Here is a 19,255-nt window from a genome sequence, read left to right as displayed (position 1 = left end):
AATATTTGCAAATCATATATCTGATAAGGAATTCATGTCCAGAATATATTAAAAACTTCTACAACTCAATTACAAAAAACCAAACAACCCAATTAAAAAAGTGACAAAGAGCCTCAACAGACATTTCTCCAAAGAAGACATACAGATGCAACAGGCACATGGGAAGATGCTCAGCATCACTAATCATTAGGGAAACGCAAATCAAAACTGCAATGAGGTACCACCTCACACTCATTAGAATGGCTGTTATATAAAAACAAAAACAAACCCAGAAAGTAACACGTGTTGGGGAGAATGTGGCAAAATTGGAAACCTTGGGTGCTGCTGGTGGGAATGTCGAATGTTGCAGCCTCTATGGAAAACAGTTTGGTGGTTCCTCAGAAAATTAAACGTAGAATTACCACATGATCCAGCGATTCCCCTTCTAGTTATATACCCAAAAGAACGGAGAGCAGGATCCAGAGCAGATGCGTGTGACAGTGGTCACCAGGGGCTGGGGGAATGGGGAGGCGGGGGGTTAGTGTTTAATGGGGACAGAGCTTCAGTTGGTAAGGTGACAAAGTCCTGGAGACGGATGGTGGTGATGGTTGCACAGCAACATGAATGTATTAATGCCACTGGAGTGTACACCTGAAAATTGTTAAAATGGTACCTTTTATGTTATGGACATTTTACCGCACACACAAAAGAAGCAGCTACTCCCTCCGGGGCTGAGGGAAGGTACATGAGGAGAAATGAGGAGCTTGGGGTGTCATCCCCGCCTTGCTTCACCTTGGGCTCAGGCCTTGTTGGAGAGTCTGTGGCTGCCACAGACACCTGCGGCCTGCTGGTGGCAAAAAAGTTCTTGCGGGAGGGTGTGGATGGAGTTGATCTCTAGCAACAGTTTACTGGGTGGCTGAGAAACTTCTGGAGGGGATGTGCAGGTTGGAGCTGGCGCACAGGAAGTGCGCTGGGACCAGGTGTCCCAGTGTTGGCTAGGTGCGGGGGCACTGCGAGGGGGATAGAGCTGGTCCACGGGAAGGGGCCTGCTGGCTGCTAACTCCGTGGCAGTTGTGCCAGAGGCCGAACAAGGCCCAGGACCAGGAAGAGAAGCCCCTTCCTCCGCTCGGCAGAGAAAGCCTCCCTCTCTGCTCCCCCCAGCGCTGTGCGCATGCGCGTGGTGCAGAGGAAATGGTTCACAGCCAAGTGCAAGGGTGACGGTCAGAGCAGGCGGCCCAGGGATGGAAGGAACCCGGAGGAGGAAACAGGGTGGGGTGGGAACAGGAGACGCAGCAGAAACTGGAGAAACGCCTTCCACACCTAGAAGGACCGATGGAGGTTGCCAGGATGCTCAAGACAGATCTTCAAATTCCTGACGTCCGGTCTTGTTTCCCAAGCCCAGAGATCCTTCGAGGTGAAAGGAAAGGAAGGCCTTCCCTCTGTGTGTGTGTGTGTGTGTGTGTGTGTGCGTGTGTGTGTGCACACACGTATGTGCCCATTTTCCGTTTTTCCATCTTCCTGACACCAGAAAGAATTTCCGTGAGCTTCTCCACCCTTCCCCAGGCTGCATGGGGAGGGGGACACACACATACACACACACACACACGTGCACTCACACACACACACACACACACACACACACATATAGGGAGCGCTCCTGCGGGTTGTACCTAGGCCTGACAGGAAACTGGACTCTGGGAAACTTCAGCCCCACCTTTGGCACAAAATCATGTTTTTTGTTGCTGTTCATTGAAAGGAACAGAAAGTGGGGTGGGTGGGGACAGTTTATGTTCAGAAGCGGAGATTTTTTTTTTTTTTTTTTTTTTTTGCGGTACGCGGGCCTCTCACTGCTGTGGCCTCTCCCGCTGCGGAGCACAGGCTCCGGACGCGCAGGCTCAGCGGCCACGGCTCACGGGCCCAGCCGCTCCGCGGCATGCGGGATCTTCCCGGACCAGGGCACGAACCCACGTCCCCTGCATCAGCAGGCGGACTCCCAACCACTGTGCCACCAGGGAAGCCCTCAGAAGCGGAGATTTTGCCAGAAGTGTCTGGTGCAGTTGAGGGCTTGTCCTGGCATTGCGTACCCCAGCTCTGGGGGGGCTCAGGAGACCCACCTGTGCCCCAGGGAGTCTCTCAAGGTCGGGAGGGTCCACACTCCAGGTCGGCCCTTGTCCTGGGGTCCTGGGCCAAGATCACCTGGTCCAGAGCCCCCCAAGCTGGCTGATGAACCTGCTAAAATGCAGGTTCCGGGCCTACCCCGGGGCCCCAGGATGAGATGGGGTGCGGGAAGGGCACTGGGCTGCCCAGAGTGAGCCGGATGAGGGGCACCAGGATGGCGGGAGACCCCTGACAGCAAGGTACTCGGTGAGCGGCTGGGCTGCCTTTACTGGGGGTGTGGGAAAATCCACGGATACTTGCTGACCGGAAGTCGGGGTGAATGGCCGCTTGACCTTGCCAGTGAGACAAGATGACAGATGAAGACTTTGGCTGCAGGGGTTGAGGGGTGCGGGACACGGTGCCAACTGGGCCACCCTTGCTCAGGCCCTGGATCAGTACTGTGGCTGCCGTAACAAATGACCACAATCCAGGGACTCAAAAAGCCGAAATCAGGGCTTCCCTGGTGGCACAGTGGTTGAGAGTCCGCCTGCTGATGCAGGGGATGTGGGTTCGTGCCCCGGTCCGGGAAGATCCCACATGCCGCGGAGCAGCTGGGCCCGTGAGCCATGGCCGCTGAGCCTGTGCGTCCGGAGCCTGTGCTCCGCGACGGGAGAGGCCACAACAGTGAGAGGCCCGCGTACCGCAAAAAAAAACAAAACAAAACCGAAATCAGGGTTGATTCCTTCTGGAGGCTCAGAGGGAGGATCCTTCCCATGCCTCTTCCTGGCTCCTGGGGGCTGCTGGTGCTCCGTGACCCGGGGCCACATCACTATAGTCTCTGCCTCTGTCACCACATGGCCTTCTCCCCTATGTGTCTCTGGGTCCAAATCACCTGCTCCTTTCTCTTATAAAGAGACCAGGTACTGGATTTAGGGCCCCACCCTAACTCGGTGTGCCCTTATCTTGATCACATCTGCAAAGACCTGATTTCCAAATAAGGTCATGTTCACAGGTTCCAGGCAGTAGGGTTCCAACATATCTTTGGGGGAGCACAGTTCAACCTGCAGCAGGGCCTGCCTACAGAGGGGTGTCTCCAGGGCTCAGTCCTGAAGGAGGATGTGGATGGACAAGTGAGGGCCCCAGGAGAGGGGCCTGCACGGCAAGAGGGCTTGAGATGGGTCAGAGAAGGGGACTGGAAGAGGGCTGGTGGTTGCCTGCACAGGAGACGCAGAAAAGAGGAGAGCTACAGTCACTGTCTCCAAATAATTGGAGAGTTGTCATGTAGAAGAAAGAGAGGACTTATTTTGAGTTCCTCCAAAATACAAAACCATAACCAGATACTTGGAAGGTAACAGAAAGTGGAGTTTGACTCATTACCTAAAGAGGAGTTTTTCTTGCAAGTTTCACTTTCTGACAGACGAGCGAGCTCTTCTGCAAAGTAGTGAGTTCCCCATGCCTCGAAGTATTCAAACAGGGACTGTATGGAGATTGTTCAGGATGGCAGCAGAAGGGACCTCAGGTCGTTGCCAATGCCAGGCGTCTGTTATTTTATGAGAACTTGAGTTGCAAAGTGTAATATTACTGAGACTATGTCTGTGACAAGGGCCCTCCACCATCAGGCTCCATGCACTCCGCTTTGTCTTTAGGGCAGGGGACCAGGCTGGGCTTGAGCCTACCACCCTTTCTCCCCTGCTCTTTCTCTTTGGCTTCCTGTGCCGACCAAAAGCTCGCTTCACCTGGTTCCTATGGAAATGGAGCCTCAGCCCTGTGGCCCACTCGCCTGGCCCCGACATCATGATTCAGAGCTATGTCGGGCGGGTTCTGGGTAAGCACGTGAAGAGAGTCACGCGTATGTATGAACAGACACGCACCCATGCGCTTGGAGGCTTGAGGCAACTCTAATCATAGAGGCAAATCCCTCTAGGTAGAGACCCTCCTGTTCAAGGGTCCCTAGAACAGGGCTCAGCACCCACGGCTTCTCCTGGTTCAAGTGGGAGAATTCAAGAACGCCAGCTATGCATGTTTACGATATGCCAAGCTCTGTTCTAAGCACATAATAACACGTGTCTTTTGTTATTTTCTTTTGGCTGCGCCTCGCAGCATGCGGGATTTTAGTTCCCCGACCAGGGATCGAACCCGCGGCCCCTACAGTGGAAGCGCGAGTCCTAACCACTGGACTGCCAGGGAAATCCCACATGTGTCTTATTTTTACTTACTCAGCAAACCTAGAGCAGTGGTTTTGTGCCAGGCCCTGTTCTAAGCATGTTATAAATATGAATACGTTTTCATTTCATGACAACTCTTGGAAGTAGGTAGTGTTAGCCCCATCCTATACATGAGGAAACAGAGGCATAGAGGGGTACAGGGCCTTATCCAGGTTCTGTAGCTCCCTAACCCACACACATCCCCCATTCATATACACTCATACACACTCACACGCTCACTCAGTGGTGGTTGTTTCTCCTCTGATGTGAAGCAGGGCTCCTGCCAGCCAGGGCTCTGGTCAGTGTGTGGGTCTCTCTTTGGCCCTGTCGTGCTTCGGGCACTGAGGGATATTCTGGCAGCCTGGTCCCTCTGGTCTGGCCCAGCTCCCAGGAACTGGATTTCTCCAAATGCCCCTGCCTAGCCCGGAGCCTCCCTTCCAGCTGGAGGAAGGGCTGAACGACCCCCTCCTCCCTGGAGGTCACTGGTCAGGTTCAAACCCACTCCCGCAAGCCCCTCCTGCACCATGGAGCCGGCTGCCCGGCCAGTGGGCTTGCTTATGGATCCAGGCAGCTGTCAGGGAAGGAAATGGCACTTGAGGTGATAATTTCTCCTCTGGGGGAGGCTTTGGGAGAAGCAGCTGAGGGGCCTGGGCTGCCTCCTGCTGTGATTTCCCTGTGCCTTAGGACGGCCATGGGTAGATCATCCCTGGAGTATCTCCCACGGGGAGCAGAGCACAGCACAAGGCCTGGCGCCTGCTTGTCACACTCTTGTCCACAAGGAATGGATCTAGTCCTGTGGCCCAGGCCAGTGCTGGGTGTCTGCAGACATCACATTTCTGACACCAGCTGCGGCAGGCACGGGGACTGTGTTACGAGGAAACAGAGGCTCAGAGACGTTGAGTAACTTGCCCGGACTCCACCAGCTAATAGTTTAGCCAGGAGTCCTCTTTAGGTCTGTGTGACACCAAAAGCCCAGTTCTTCCTGTTACAATTAGGCCCAGGAAAGGATCGAGATGTGTCTCACGAGCTGGGTTCCCCGGATGCTCCGGGCTGCTGGGCTCTTCGTAGTTGCTCAGTAAAAGTGCTAAATGAATGGGTTTGTGTTCCCCCGTTGACCTGCGTGACTGATAGCTAATGGCTTTGGCCCAAATGCCTGTCTCCATCCTCCGGTTCGGCATCTCCCTTTGGGTTGTGTGACCTTGAAAACAGTGACCCTCTCCTTTCCACCTTGGACAGCGTCTCCGAGTGGCGTCAGGAGAGCAGCTGGGGATTACCAGCGCCCTGATGCTGGTGGGCTCTGGGCCAGACTCCGGGCCACGGACGTGGGGGTGATTGTCAGCCGCATGTGTATGAAGAGCTTGTGCAAACGCTCCCCATCCCCCGACCTCCCCCAGCCCCGTCGGCGGGGGGGGAGGGGGGGCGGGGCGGGGGGGGGCTGCCAGGATTCTGTTCTGGAACACTAGCCAGTGGGGGGGTCTTGCCTTGTATCCTGGCTGCTGTGCCTGTTCATTTGTGTCACACAGTGTGTGCAAAGAGCCTGAAGGTGGCTCGTGGGTCACATGCCCACCCCATGTTCCTTCTGCTTGGTAGGTGGAGACCCGCGTCCCACGCACCATGGCTGCCGCGTCTGAAAGGCCTTCACAATGAGGGATGTGATGGGATCCGTGCAAAATCCCTGGAGCCTTTAGAAGCACTCCAGGCTGCTTCCTCCCATGTCGAGGTTCTGAGTTTTCATCCTCAGAAGAAAACCAGCATCTGAATCTTCCAACGATGCAGGGTGGGGTCCTCGCTGCAGGATGGAGGTCATTCCCAGACCTAGAGGTACTGCCGTGAACAAGGACCCCCATCCTGGGGGACTGGAGTGCCGGCTGCCCGCCGTGGATCGTTTGGGGGAAGCCGTGCTGCCTCTCGGCCCGGTTATCCCTCTGCTGCACAGACACTCTGAGCACCCACCACACCCCCTCACCCTTCCAGCTTCTCCTGAGCATTGTGGGGACCTTGCACCTGGCCTGGCCTCCAGTCCGCTCTCCCTGGCCTTTAGGACCTCCTGCAGGGGCTCAAAGCCATGGCCCCTGCTGCCCTGGAGCCTTTTTAGGTCCACACGGATGAATGTGGTAGGCGGACAGGTGGAGCCCAGGTCCCACAGGCTCTACTGGTACCTGGCAGCCTCAGCAGGCCCCCATCCTCCCCGCACCTCCGCTCCTGTGCAGAAACGGGGTACTGGGGAGCCTACCTCCTGGGGGTTCGTGAGGATTAAAGGAGATAATGAATGTAGGAGAGGGCCGGCTTCCAGAAAAGGTCCTCCTCCTGTTTTTCCTCTTGTTCTTATTCCCCCTCCATCTTTTTCTCCCCCTCCAGTCTCACTTTCAGAATTTCTCACCGATTACCTAGTCTTTATACTCATCCAGGACAACTTCTTACACAGCAAGGGCACTGCAGGAGGAGTAGGGACTCTGGGTTCTAATCCTGCCTCTGTCAGTAACAGCTGTGTGACCCTCAGCAAACCACTCTGCCTCTCTAGGTCCAGTTTTCACACCCATAAAAAACAAAGGGGGTTAAACCGTATGTTATAGATAATAAGAGCTACACTGACCAAGCTCTTGTTTTATGTCAGACACTTTCCACTTATGATCACTAATCCTTTCAATCTAGGTATTGTTGTTCTTAACATAGTCACTGGGAGCTCGGAGAGGTGAAGTAACTTGCCCTGTATCTCATGGCCTGGGGAATGGCCGCCCTGAGTCTGCACCCACCGTCTGGCCGGAGCCCAGGCTCAGCACCTCCTGATGTTCTGGGCACGTGCTTTGTTCCTGACGTGGCTGGTTCCTTTATTCCTTTGCTGCTCTGTTCTGTCCAGCACGCGTCTGACTGTGTAGGTGACTTTCAAGATCTATCCCAACATCTAACTCCCTGGAGCAGTCCCAGCCTACTCTGGGTACATATTTATCGGGTGTCCTCTCTGCTTTATGTTAGCTAGTGTACGTCCTCAGATCTTTATGTTCCCGTTTCAAGTACCAAAACAAGCCAACAAAACAAACCTTGGGTGAACTAGACTGTTCATTTTACTTTACCTACGCTTATCGTATCAGACTCTGCTAGGGGCTCAGTGCCTGATGCTAAGAGCCTTGCCCTGCCCTCTCCTGCCCGGATTGTTGGGGTGATGGGCACATACCTTTTCATTCAGGGTGCCGTCTGGCTGCATAACAAAGACTAACACAACAGAGGCTTAAGCAGGAGAGAAGTTCATTTCTCTTCCACTTCCTAATCCACGTGTAAGCAGTCATGGTGGCCCAGAGCAGCAGGGACACAGTTTGTTCCTCCTTTGCTGCTCTGCCATCCTCAACATGCAGCCTCCACCTCATGAAATAAGATGGTTGTTTCAGCTCCTGCAATCACATCTGCACTCCAGCCAGGGGGAGAGGAAGGGGCAGGAGCACCTTAAAAGTTAAACATTTCAGCTCCCCTCCCGATGGCCAGAACCTCGTTACATGACCACTCCTAGCAGCAGGGGTGGCTGGGAAATGTATTCTTTAGCTGGGAAGCCATGTGCCAACTGAAACTTTTGTTACCGTAGAAGAAAGGGAGGTCAGATGCTGGGGGAGCAATTAGGGTCTGTGCCACACACACCAATAACTCCCTTTGTATGTACAGAGTGGTAGTAAATTCTGCGGTAGGGATTACTCAGGAAAAAGGTGAGACTGGGAAAGAGTTCGCCAAGGAGGTGAACTTTGCACTGAACTTTAGAGGCAAGAGAAATGTCTTAGGTCAGGAATGGCAAATGGCAAATACGTGCACCAATCTCCCATCCTGAGGCTGGGGCAGACATCATCAGTCAATTATCATCGCGTTCTTTCTCCCCGAGCACTGAGGCAGCCTCAGAAACCTCCCTCACATCATGATGGTGGGCCATTGATTGGGTTGGCCTGCTGGTTGAACCCTATTTGCTGTTGCTGTTCTGCCTAGCAAAGGGCTTCCTAGACTTCTCACCCTCCCAAGAAGAAAGAATAAGCTGTAGTGATCTGAGAGTTTCAGCTAGTGGTGTGCACATCTCTTGCCAACTCTGTGCTCAGGGAGGTCATGTTGGTAGCCTGAACTCAGCCATGGTGGGAGTATTGACATCACGGCAATTGGCAAATGTTATAAATCACTCTTTCCCTCGTCCACCAGAGCAGGTTGTTAAACATTTATGAGCACGCCACTGTTTCAGCCTGGTCTTTCAAACTTTCTTAACAAAAATCTTGCTGAAAGTTGAGTACTGATTTCTGTTTTTATGAGGGTTCCTACTGAACCCTCCTTGGAAGATCTTGCTTTGTCTTGGGGTCACCATTCTGAACGTCAGTTCCTGCTGAGAACTAAAGGTGTAGTGACAAACGGGGGAGATTTGGGAGACCTGTAGGATTAACAACGGTTGTTGCTGTGTTGTGTTCTGGACGACTGATGCTTCGGTGGCAGATGGGATGAGAGGGTGGCGCTAGGAAAGTGACATGGTTCTGCAGAAAGGGGACATATGTTCTGAGATTTTAGGTCACCAATTGGACAATGCTGGACTTTTTCCTGGATAAATGTTCTAGATTATTCACAATCAAGTGGTCAAACCTCTCAGCTGCTGGGTTGCACACCCTGCTGACCCAGAAGACCACATGCACCATATGTAAGCTGCATCAGTTTCCTTTTCTCCAGTGGTAGGGGGATGGGCCCACGGCCTGTCCAGATGTGCAGACATTTGGTGATTCACTGGCCTAGAATGTCCTTGTTCACCTCCTTGGAAGTGATGCCCTGGGTGCCAGAGTCTCCACTTGGATCTGTGAGCAGGTCTATTCTCCATTTGTGTGGCAGCTTCAGCTAACCAGGCAGATTCCCTGCCCTGCCCTTTGGGCCGTGCAGCTCCAGATGTGTGCTCACTTGGGCAGAGCCAGGTCCGTGGCCACGTGGATGGAAGGAACCACGGAGACCCAGACTCCATGGTCCCTGTTGACCAGACGAGGCCCCATCTGGAATGTCCCCACCCTGTTCCCGAAGGGGAGAAGTTTATCTCTGCTAAAGAACAGCTGTGCTGAGAAGGTGGCCCATCTGACTGGCAGGACCGCTGGGGCGTGGGAGGGGCGAAGCTCGTGGCTTCCTTCCTCCTTGGGCTGGGGGCTCCCCGTCTCGCTTCCTGCCCTGCAGTGTCACTCCCTGGTGCTGATTCTCTGCTCCGGGAAGCCCACCTCCTGCTCCCCGCTGCCTGGCTTCCCCCTCCAGCGAATGGTCTGGGTCAGAGGCTGACCCGGCCACTGGGAAAACCCACGGTAGGGCCTAGAAGGGAGTCGCCCCCACCCAGGGGTTCCAGGGAAGCTCCCTAGAAGTGCCAGGGAGGCACCTGCAGAAGGATTGAGAATGAGCCAGGTCGAGGAGGGCGGGAAGGGCCTGCTAGGCAGAGGGAACAGAGTCGGACAGTCGCAGAGCTATGACGCCTGGCGTGTCCAGGAACCGGGAGCAACTGGGCATGAGCAGAGGCGGGGTGGCCGGCCGGAGGTGGAGGCCTGGTTGTCAGCCCTGCCAGGCTCCCACTGTATCTGGAGGGTCGCCGGTCACATTTGCATTTTAGAAAGGCTTCAGCTTGGGGGCTACCAAGGACCCGGGCAGGGAGGCCAGCTTGGAGGCTCCCTCCCCAGAGCCTAGGGCTGAGTGGGTGAGAGAACCTGTGTGTTTAGATTAAGAAAAGCCAGCAAACAAGCCCCCAAACCTGCTTCTCAGAGGTGGGAAGGGTGGTAACTGGCGCTCAGCAGCCTCGGCATTCTTGTTCCTGATCTCTGTGGCCGGTTCCCACGTGAGTTAACCTCTCAGCTCCCTGCCTGCAGGAGTCTGCCAGAAGACGGTCTGTCCGCAGATGGGAAGGGGCATGGCTGCCAGGGTCCCCAGGCACCAGGGAGGCACAGAGGGACCTACCCCTGGCTTCGGGGGCCCGGGGTATAGACAGTCCCCGGGAAGCTGTGTGAACCCCGGGCCGCTGGCCTCCGGCTGGACAGCCTTTGTCCTCTGTGTCTCCCCTCACACGGCCCGGCCAGAACTGGCAAGGGCCCTGCCGGGCCGAGTCATCTAGGCGAGTGACTCATGCTGGCGGGGGAGAGGGGAAGAGCGGAGGCGGGTGAGTTAATAGGAAACCCATTACGTCCCAGAGGTCACTTCACATGAGGGACAAACGGTCCATTGAGGTTGGCTTGGCTGCTGGCTGGCTCTAGCAGCACTTGGGGTAGGAGAGTTCATTATCCAGAAAAGCAACACCAGATTGTCGGGAGGGGCCCCGCCAGCACGCCCCGCTCTTCCTCCCTCCCTCCCACGCGGAGCTGTCTGTTCCCAAGGCTGCCGGCCAGGACCTGGAGCCTGCATCTCAGGTACCCTCTCCCGTGGGGGTCACGGCGGGCCAACGGGCATGTCCAGGGGCACAAAACATCCTCTCGAATTCACGGTGGACTGGGAACGGGCTGGAAAAAAATCCAGCCCCCAGCGAACCTGCACACACATTTTGGCCATGAAGAGGGCGGACACCCCTAATTCCAGGCCCCCAGAAAGATCTCGCAGTAAAACTATAGTCCATGCCCCTACATCTCCTTTTCACTTTTGTATTCTGGAGAAAAGTAAAGTAGATATCTCTTCCATGGGCAAAAGCTGTGGTCAGGCAGACTTTAATTCATTCCTTCCCTCCCCCAACCCCATCTCTTTTAAATAGCCCAAACTGGCTAAAGATAGAGTGAGCAGCATTGATAGGTACTGAGCTCCCCGTCACTGGAGGTTTGCAAGGGTAGGTCGATGAGCATTTAGGGGGCAGGCATTGGAGGGGATTCCAGCAGGGTCTGTGGTTGCAAGATAAGCCTTGAAGACACTTCTGAAGTGTGCAGAAGAGGCGGGGAGGGAACCTGTTTCCCTGCCCTTTCCATGCTGACCGGCCACCGCTCCTGGCAATGGGCTGGGGCATTGTCAGAGCATGTGGCCGCAGTCCAAGGGGCCAGGCCGGCTGGCAGCTCCCTGGGGACAACATTGCCTTGGTCACTGCGGTGCTTTAAGCGTGGCCACAGAGGCACTGTTGTCCCCTCTTCTCTGCTTAGATCCCGCTCAGATCCCGTTGTTCCCGCTGATGTGGAACTAGGGCAGGCTGGTGACTCAGCCTTGTCCCCACACTGCAGCAGTGGCAAGCGGCCTTCAGCTTTCGAGCCCTCGGAGCAGGGTGCCTGCTTGAGAAAAGTGGCGAGGAGACCAGGACAGTGATGGCCCCTGGGGACCTGGGAATGTCCTGTCCCCCCGGGAAGGTGGCCTGGCCAAGTCTCCTGGCAGCCTTGGGGGTGACGAGTCCGCAGGCTGGCACAGTCACTCGCTGCTTTGAGGCTGGGTCGGTACCAGGCCGGCCACTCCCCTGGGGCCCCTTGTGTGACTTTGCAGAGCCATCGGGAGGGCCCGAGGGAATTTCCCATCAGCTGGGGGGTGTGGGAGGCTGAGCGTCCGCCACCCCATCTCTGTACCTCCAGCCTCTACTGGTTGCTAGGAAGTTGGGGACTTCAATCCATTCCAAAGCCCTGTCTAGGGGGCTTGGAGTGGGAACGGAGGGTTGTGGGACTGTGTAAAGAGGGAATAATCAGGAATAAAACATGAGTCATCAGAAGAAGAGACTTCCTCCTCCCCCATCGTATCTGGGTGATCACTCACCAAACCAGAGTCCCAGACAGCCGAATTTGCCAATCAAAAGCCCATTGGCCACACGAATAAACAATTGAGTCTCCAAAGCCACAGCCGGAGTTCAGCTGGTGAGTGGTCATCTTGCAGGGTCCTAATTTCCGCCCTGTCCTTCTGCCTTCTGTGTTAGGGGCCGCTTCCCCCTGCCCTGGCTCCCAGGGTCCCGTAGGGTTTAATATCATCGCAGTAAAGTTTGCAGCGAATCTGAAAGATGGGAGGGGTGGGCAGTGCTGCCCCCCTGGTCATGCTGTCACAGGACGCAGGGGAACTGCAGCTGACTGTCAACTGGAGTCGAGGGCTCCGGCTCGCTGGGGGTGGGGAGGCCTGTTTGCTTGGGGCCCGAAGGCCAGGAGCTTCCTTTGGTGGCTCGAAAGCATGATTTAGAAGAGAAAGATTTTGTTTAAAAAGTCCCCTGCCTCCGAGATAAGGGCCAGGCCGCTGTGGTCAGAGTTTGCTGTAAATGTTCCGAGCAAAGCAGGCTGGAGCGAGAACTGGGAAGTTTGGGGAACAGATTGATCACGTGCTAAGAGCACGGCATTCCCCTTTGAAGTGAAACCTTCTGGCTGCATTTAAGCAGCCAGGCAGATGGCGTAAGGGTGTTTTGTAGCCTACGCACTGGTTAAATGGCAGCCGTACCCAGACGGGCTTCAAGGGAAGATTCAAAATCAGGCTGCCTGAGAGACTCAGTGGTCTGAAGCATGGTTGCTGCTGATTTCACAGGGTGATAAAGGGACACGGGTCCTGGAGGCCTGGTCCAGTACAGGCAACGCCCCTGCCTGTCACCCTGAATGCTGGGGCTGGGGCTGGGCTGGTCTGTGTGAGGCTGGCAGGAGTGCAGGGAGTCCAGGGGAGTCCCAAAGGGCCCTCTGTTCCCTGTCAGAAGTCCCCGTGACCCTGCCATCCCGCAAAGGGAACTGAATGAACTCTGTCATTCCACAGGATCTAACAGGGTCTCAGGGGAGTCTCAGGGAGTCTCCATTGCAGGCCTGGAGGCAAGGAAGCAACTGGCTCAAGGGGTCTCCTGGGGGGCCCTGGGGTGGTCGCTCTGATATTTAAACGGAAATGACAGGCAGGGAGCCATCAAGGGCAAGACCTGGGGGAGGCCGTCCAGGCAGAGAGGACAGCTATGCAGGAGGAGGCCGGGGGCGCCGAGTGAATAGGTGAGGCTGCAGCGGTGGGTAGAGGCCAGGCACCTGGGACCTCGGCGACCTCGGTAAGGAATCTGTACTCGACTCTTAAGCTGTGGGAGGTGACGTAGTCTGATCCCATTTTTAAAGCCTTGCCGTGATTTCTAGGGCGAAGGGAAGTGAGAGCAGAACAGGCAGGTCAGTTGGGAGGTTTTGCAGGAATGCAGGGGAGAGGGGACCACGGCAGGGCACGAGCCAGTTGTTAAGCACAGTCATTGTTAAAATTTTAATTATATATTAAGTGTATACAATATAAAATACGTGATCTCCACTTCATACAATGTATGTTTTATGAAAAACATACGATCAAAAATAAATTATTATTTAAAATTAAATTCTATGGAATTATCATACAATCCAGCAATTCCATCTCTGAGTGTACCCCCAAAAGAATTAAGTGCAAAGACTCAAAGACATGTTTGTAAGCCCATGCTCGTAGCAGCATTCTTCACAATAGCCAAAAGGTGGAAGCATCCCAAGTGTCCATCGATGGATGAATGGATAAACAAAATATGGTATATGCGTACAATGGAATACTATTCAGCCTATAAAAAGGAGTTTCTGACACACGCCAAAACATGTGTACCTAGAATAACAAACGTTGAAGACATTGCACTAAATGGAATACGCCAGACACAAGGACAAATGTTACGATTCCACCTTACGTGAGGTACCTTGTGTAGTCAAATCTGTAGAGACAGCAAGTAGCATGGTGGTTGCCAGGGCCTGGGGTGAGGAGGGGGAAATGGGGAGTTACTGTTTAATGACAGTAGAGTTTCCGTTTGGGATGATGAAGACAGTTTTGGAAATGGATGGGGGTGATGGTTTTACAACAGCGTGAATGCACTTAGTGCCACTGAACTGTACACTTAAAGGTGTTTGAAATGGTAGATTTTTTTTTTTTTTTTTTTTTTTTTTTTGCGGTACGCGGGCCTCTCACTGCTGTGGCCTCTCCCGTTGCGGAGCACAGGCTCCGGATGCGCAGGCCCAGCAGCCATGGCTCACGGGCCCAGCCGCTCCGCGGCATGTGGGATCCTCCCGGACCGGGGCACGAACCCACGTCCCCTGCATCGGCAGGCGGACTCTCAACCACTGCGCCACCAGGGAAGCCCCAGATTTTATATTATATATATTTTACCACAATAAAAATGCATCGCTCTATTAGAAAAAATTATAAAATTAAATCGTAGATGTATATGGTATGAATTAAATTACTTACAAGTAATTATATTAAGAACAAAGATAATACACAAAGCTCACCCCTTCCGAAGTATCTTACTACATTTAACCATCATCTTTGTTCTTTTTTTCTTTTTGAGTTAATTTATTATTTATTTATTTATTGGAGTAAAGTTGCTTTACAATGTTCTGTTAGGTTCTGCTGTACAATGAAGTGAATCAGCTATATGTATACCTATATCCCCTCCCTCTTGGACCTCCTTCCCCCCACACACACATCCCACCCATCTAGGTCGTCACAGAGCACCGAGCTGAGCTCCCAGTGCTGTACAGCAGGTTCCCACTAGCTATCTGTTTTATACATGGTAGTGTATTTATGTCAAACCTAATCTCCCAATTCGTCCCACCCTCCCCTTCGCCCTCTGTGTCCACATGTCTGTTCTCTACATCTGTGTCTCTATTTCTGCCCTACAAATAGGTTCATCTGTACCATTTTTCTAGATTCCACATATATGCGTTAATATATGATATTTATTTTTCTCTTGCTGGCTTACTTCACTCTGTAGGACAGACTCTAGGTCCATCCACATCTCTACAAATGACCCAATTTTGTTCCTTTTTATGGCTGAGTAATATTCCATTGTATATACGTATCACATCTTAACTCCAGATGGATTAAAGACCTAAATTTAAGACCGGACACTATAAAACCCTTACAGGAAAACATAGGAAAAACACTCTTTGTCATAAACCACAGCAAGATCTTTTTTCACCCATCTCCTAGAGTAATGAAAATAAAAACAAAAATAAACAAATGGGACCTAATTAAACTTAAAAGCTTTTGCACAGCAAAGGAAACCATAAACAAGACGAAAAGACAACCCTCATAATAGGAGAAAATATTTGCAAACGAAGCAACGGACAAAGGATTAATCTCCAAAATATATAAACAGCTCATGCAGCTCAATAACAAAAAAAAAACAACCCAATTAAAAAATGGGCAGAAGACCTAAATAGACATTTCACGAAAGAAGACATACAGAGGGCCAAGAGGCACTTGAAAAGATGTTCAACATTACTATTAGAGAAATGCAAGTCAAAACTACAATGAGGTATCGCCTCACACTGGTCAGAATGGCCATCATCAAAAAATCTACAAACAATAAATGCTGGAGAGGGTGTGAAGACAAGGGAACCCTTTTGCACCATCGGTGGGAATGCTGATACAGCCACCATGGAGAACAGTATGGAGGTTCCTTAAAAAACTAAAAATAGAACTACCATATAACCCAGCAATCCCACCACTGGGCATACACCCTGAGAAAACCATAACTCAAAAGGACACATGTACCCCAGTGCTCACTGCAGCACTATTTACAACAGCCAGGACAGGGAAGCAACCTAAATGTCCAACGATAGATGAACGGGTCATCTTCGTTCTCGAGTCCTTCACCTCTGCTGTATCTCTATGGTAGAAACACTGTATAACGGCAGGTACTGCAATCTCTTCCCAGCCCCAGTTTCTTTTTTTTTTAATTAATTTTTATTGAAGTATAGTTGATTTACAATGTTGTGTTAGTTTTTGCTGTACAGAAAAGTGAATCGGTTATACATATACACATATCCACTCTTTTTTAGATTCTTTTCCCGTACAGGTCATTACAGAGTATTGAGTAGAGTTCCCTGTGCTCTACAGTAGGTCCTTAATAGTTATCTATTTTATATATAGTAGTATGTATATGTCAATCCCAATCTCCCAATTTATCCCTCCCCACCCTTCCCCCCAGTAACCATAAGTTTGTTTTCTACATCTGTAATTCTATTTCTGTTTTGTAAATAAGTTCATTTGTACCATTTTTTAGTTTCCACATATAAACGATATCCAGTCCCAGTTTCAACGGTGTCTCATTGGTAGCCCCAAATTGGCCAAGATGGGAACACTTACACCACAGAACTAGGCAAATGCTACATATCAGGTACAGTTGTTTTGCTGGTTGTTAAACCTTAGGCAGCATACCTCTGGCAGAGGGGGAACTTGAGGAGGGAAGTAGACTGATCCACGGACATTTCTGAGGCAGACGCTTCCTGATGGCTTGGATGTGGTGGGGAGGGAAAGGGAGAACTCGAGGGTGATGCCTTGAGTGGCTAGGTAGATGCTGGTGCCATTTACCGAGATGGTGGGCTGAAGGGGCTTGGGGGCTGTGGAAGGCTCAGCAGCCGATGGACCCGAGGCTCTGGGGCTCAGGGAGGCCCTGCGGGGCGCTAGGTGCACGTAGAGCTGAGACCATATGGCCCCTGCCCCAGAGGAGCCAGATGGTCCACTGCATGGGGTGTCCGGTTCAAAGGCCTGGTTTTGCTGGGCAAAGAGCCACCATCCTCCCTCTGCTCCCCATGCCAGCCCCCTGGAGCGTGTGGTCATGGGTACTGATGGGTGAGCCAAATGGCTGTTTCTGCCCATCTACTTCCTCCTCCCATTCTCCCCATGCTTTGCAAGGGTCACTCCACCTGGGCTGGACCTGTGGGGTTTCCCTTCAGGCCTGCTCCTTCCATCTCCAGAAAGGCTTCATATTTATACCTTTCTCACCCAGCCCTGGCCTCCAGCTTTCCTGATGAAAACTTGCTGTCAGAGTGCCCCCGAGCCCCCTCGGGACTGCCACCTGCTGGCCAGCGTTCACTGCCGACTGCAGGATTTGGGGCTTATGAGACATCTTTGGGAGAGGCAGCTTTGGCCTAAAGGGATGATTCAGATGGGAATTTAAGGTCTGTAGGAGTGTCCTGGGGCTGCTGTAACAAAGAACCACAAACTGGGAGGGGCTTAACAGGACAAAAAATTATTCTCCCTCAGTTGGAGACCAGGAGCCTGAAATCAAGGTGTCAGCAGGGCAAGCTGTCTTCGAAGGCTCTGGGAAAGAGTCCTGCTGCTTCCAGCTTCTGGGGTCCCAAGTGTTACTTGATTTGTGGCTGCATCACTCCCATCCCTGCCTCTGATTTCACGAGGCCCTTTTCTCTGCGCCTCTGTGTCTTCTCCTTTTTGGTCTCTATAAGGACACTGGTCATTGGATTCAGGGCTCACTCTAATCCAGGGTGATCTTGTCTCAAGATCCTTAGCTTCATTCGTCTGCAAAGATCCTTATACCAAGTCAGGTCTCATTCTGAGGTTCGGAATGGACATATCTTTTGGGGGGCCCACCATGCACCCCACTACATGTCTCATGGTGGACCTGTGAGGTAGGTGGCCCCTCTGATGTCCCCCTGATCACACCTTCCCTTGGGCCAGGCCTACAAACGGTCTTGCCTTCCCCCGTGGCCTTGGGAGAGCGCACCATCACAGAATTTGGACGCATTGCAGTTCTTTTGCTCTCGCCAAATTTAAGCTCATTTTCTTCCCTCTTCTGCTGCTGCTGCTGATTTTATCTGCCCAGCGCCCCTACCAGGACTGTCTGTCCAGACCCCGGCCCTGACTGCTCATGCCCTGGGACAGGGGGTCAGGGCACCCTCCCCATCCTACAGGGATCAGGCCTTATTAAAGTCCTGGAGCCCCAATTTGGACACAGTCATCAGAAGTGATCAAAGGATGGGGGATGATTAAAGGGCCGGGGCCAGATGATTTAAGCTGAGGAAGAGAAGGCCAAGGAGCAACTGGATTGTCTTCGAGTTTGGAGGAGGTAATTATTACTCGAAGGGTGGTGCCCAGCTGTTTCCCATCTCCTCTGAGGACAGAAAAACAGAGGAAATAAATGATGTACAATTAGAGCGGTTGGTTAGATACAAGGGTGAACTTCCTGGCTGGGAGTGTGGCCAAGTGCCGGGGTCGGTTTCCTCAGGGAACAGGGGGGAATCTCCTTACCTGGAGGTGTCTAGGCCTGGCAACGGCAGCCTCAGTGGTTAAGTGAAGGGGGGCCAGAGGCAGGCAGGGGGATGGACTGGACGGGGTCTGGAGCACAGTCCTGTCAACATTCTGGCCCCGGAGGTCTGCTCCCTCCTGCCATTGTCCTTTGGGTTCCCATAGGGGAGCATTTTGGTGAGGCATGCACCCTGGCTGGGCTCCCCGAGGAGATAAGCTTAAGTATGTTTAGCTCCACTGTGAATGGAAGTGAATAATACACAATAAGCCAACCTATTCGAATCCGGTAGAACTCCAGGCCAGCGCCCTGGAAGAACAATCGCATGGGTGTGTCTACGCTCACCAGGTGCTTTTTATAAAAACACTGGAGAGTAATGCTGTGGCCCAGGCTGGATGCTGTCCTGTCTCTGAGACCCAGCATCTTCCCAGGGGGTTATGGCATTAGGCTGTTTCTTAGAGGCAGTGGACCACCAAACCCCCAAATACTGGGTGGGCAGGTGGCCAGAAGATTGGACTATCGGGTGGGCCCAGGTGCTGGTTTTCAGACAAGAAATGCCCCGGGCTGATGTGGAAGCCACCAGGGGTGCTATTAATGACAGTGGCGACTCCATTTCTGAAACCCCAGCTCCCAGGCAGAGGGTGTGTGCACATCTGAAATGTCTGTGGTTTTGCAGTTCCTTGTCCATAAACTCACTTGGTTGAAAATAGTTCAAAATATCCAAAGCATGGGGGAGGGAGAGACTGCTTTTCTTAAAAAGGAAGGACTCGATTTCATCAACTTCAAAAATCTCCTCATGCCCAGCGCATTGCACTCTCCGCGAGAGGCCCTGATTAACCGGGATGGCGGTCAGGCCTCAGCATCCCCTGCACATTTGGGATCTTTCAGAACTGGGGGCGTGGGGGCTGGCAGGGGAGTGGCAGTGACCAGTCTGAGACCCAGGACGAGCTCTCGGGCACTCGCATGCCACCCGGAGGGCACCGTATTGCCGAATTGCCCACCAGCTCAGAGAGCGTCTTTCCCTGCTGTTCTCACACAGGCCCCCGACTTGGGGCAGAGG

The 19,255-nt window shown here is 52.9% G+C and overlaps 1 protein-coding gene across 2 annotated transcripts in view; it reads left to right on the top strand.

Annotated features, from left to right (window-relative positions):
• Window positions 1–19,255, top strand: part of SEPTIN9 (septin 9) — a 166,055-nt gene that overhangs the window by 40,433 nt on the left and 106,367 nt on the right. The gene's annotated exons all lie outside the window — the stretch shown is intronic.

The sequence above is a fragment of the Monodon monoceros genome, unplaced genomic scaffold (genome assembly GCF_005190385.1).
Source record: "Monodon monoceros isolate NGI ecotype Baffin Bay Population unplaced genomic scaffold, NGI_Narwhal_1 Super_Scaffold_9, whole genome shotgun sequence".
Taxonomy (NCBI): domain Eukaryota; kingdom Metazoa; phylum Chordata; class Mammalia; order Artiodactyla; family Monodontidae; genus Monodon; species Monodon monoceros.
Note: the sequence above shows the minus strand (reverse complement) of the source record. Positions and strands in the feature narration are given on the sequence as shown.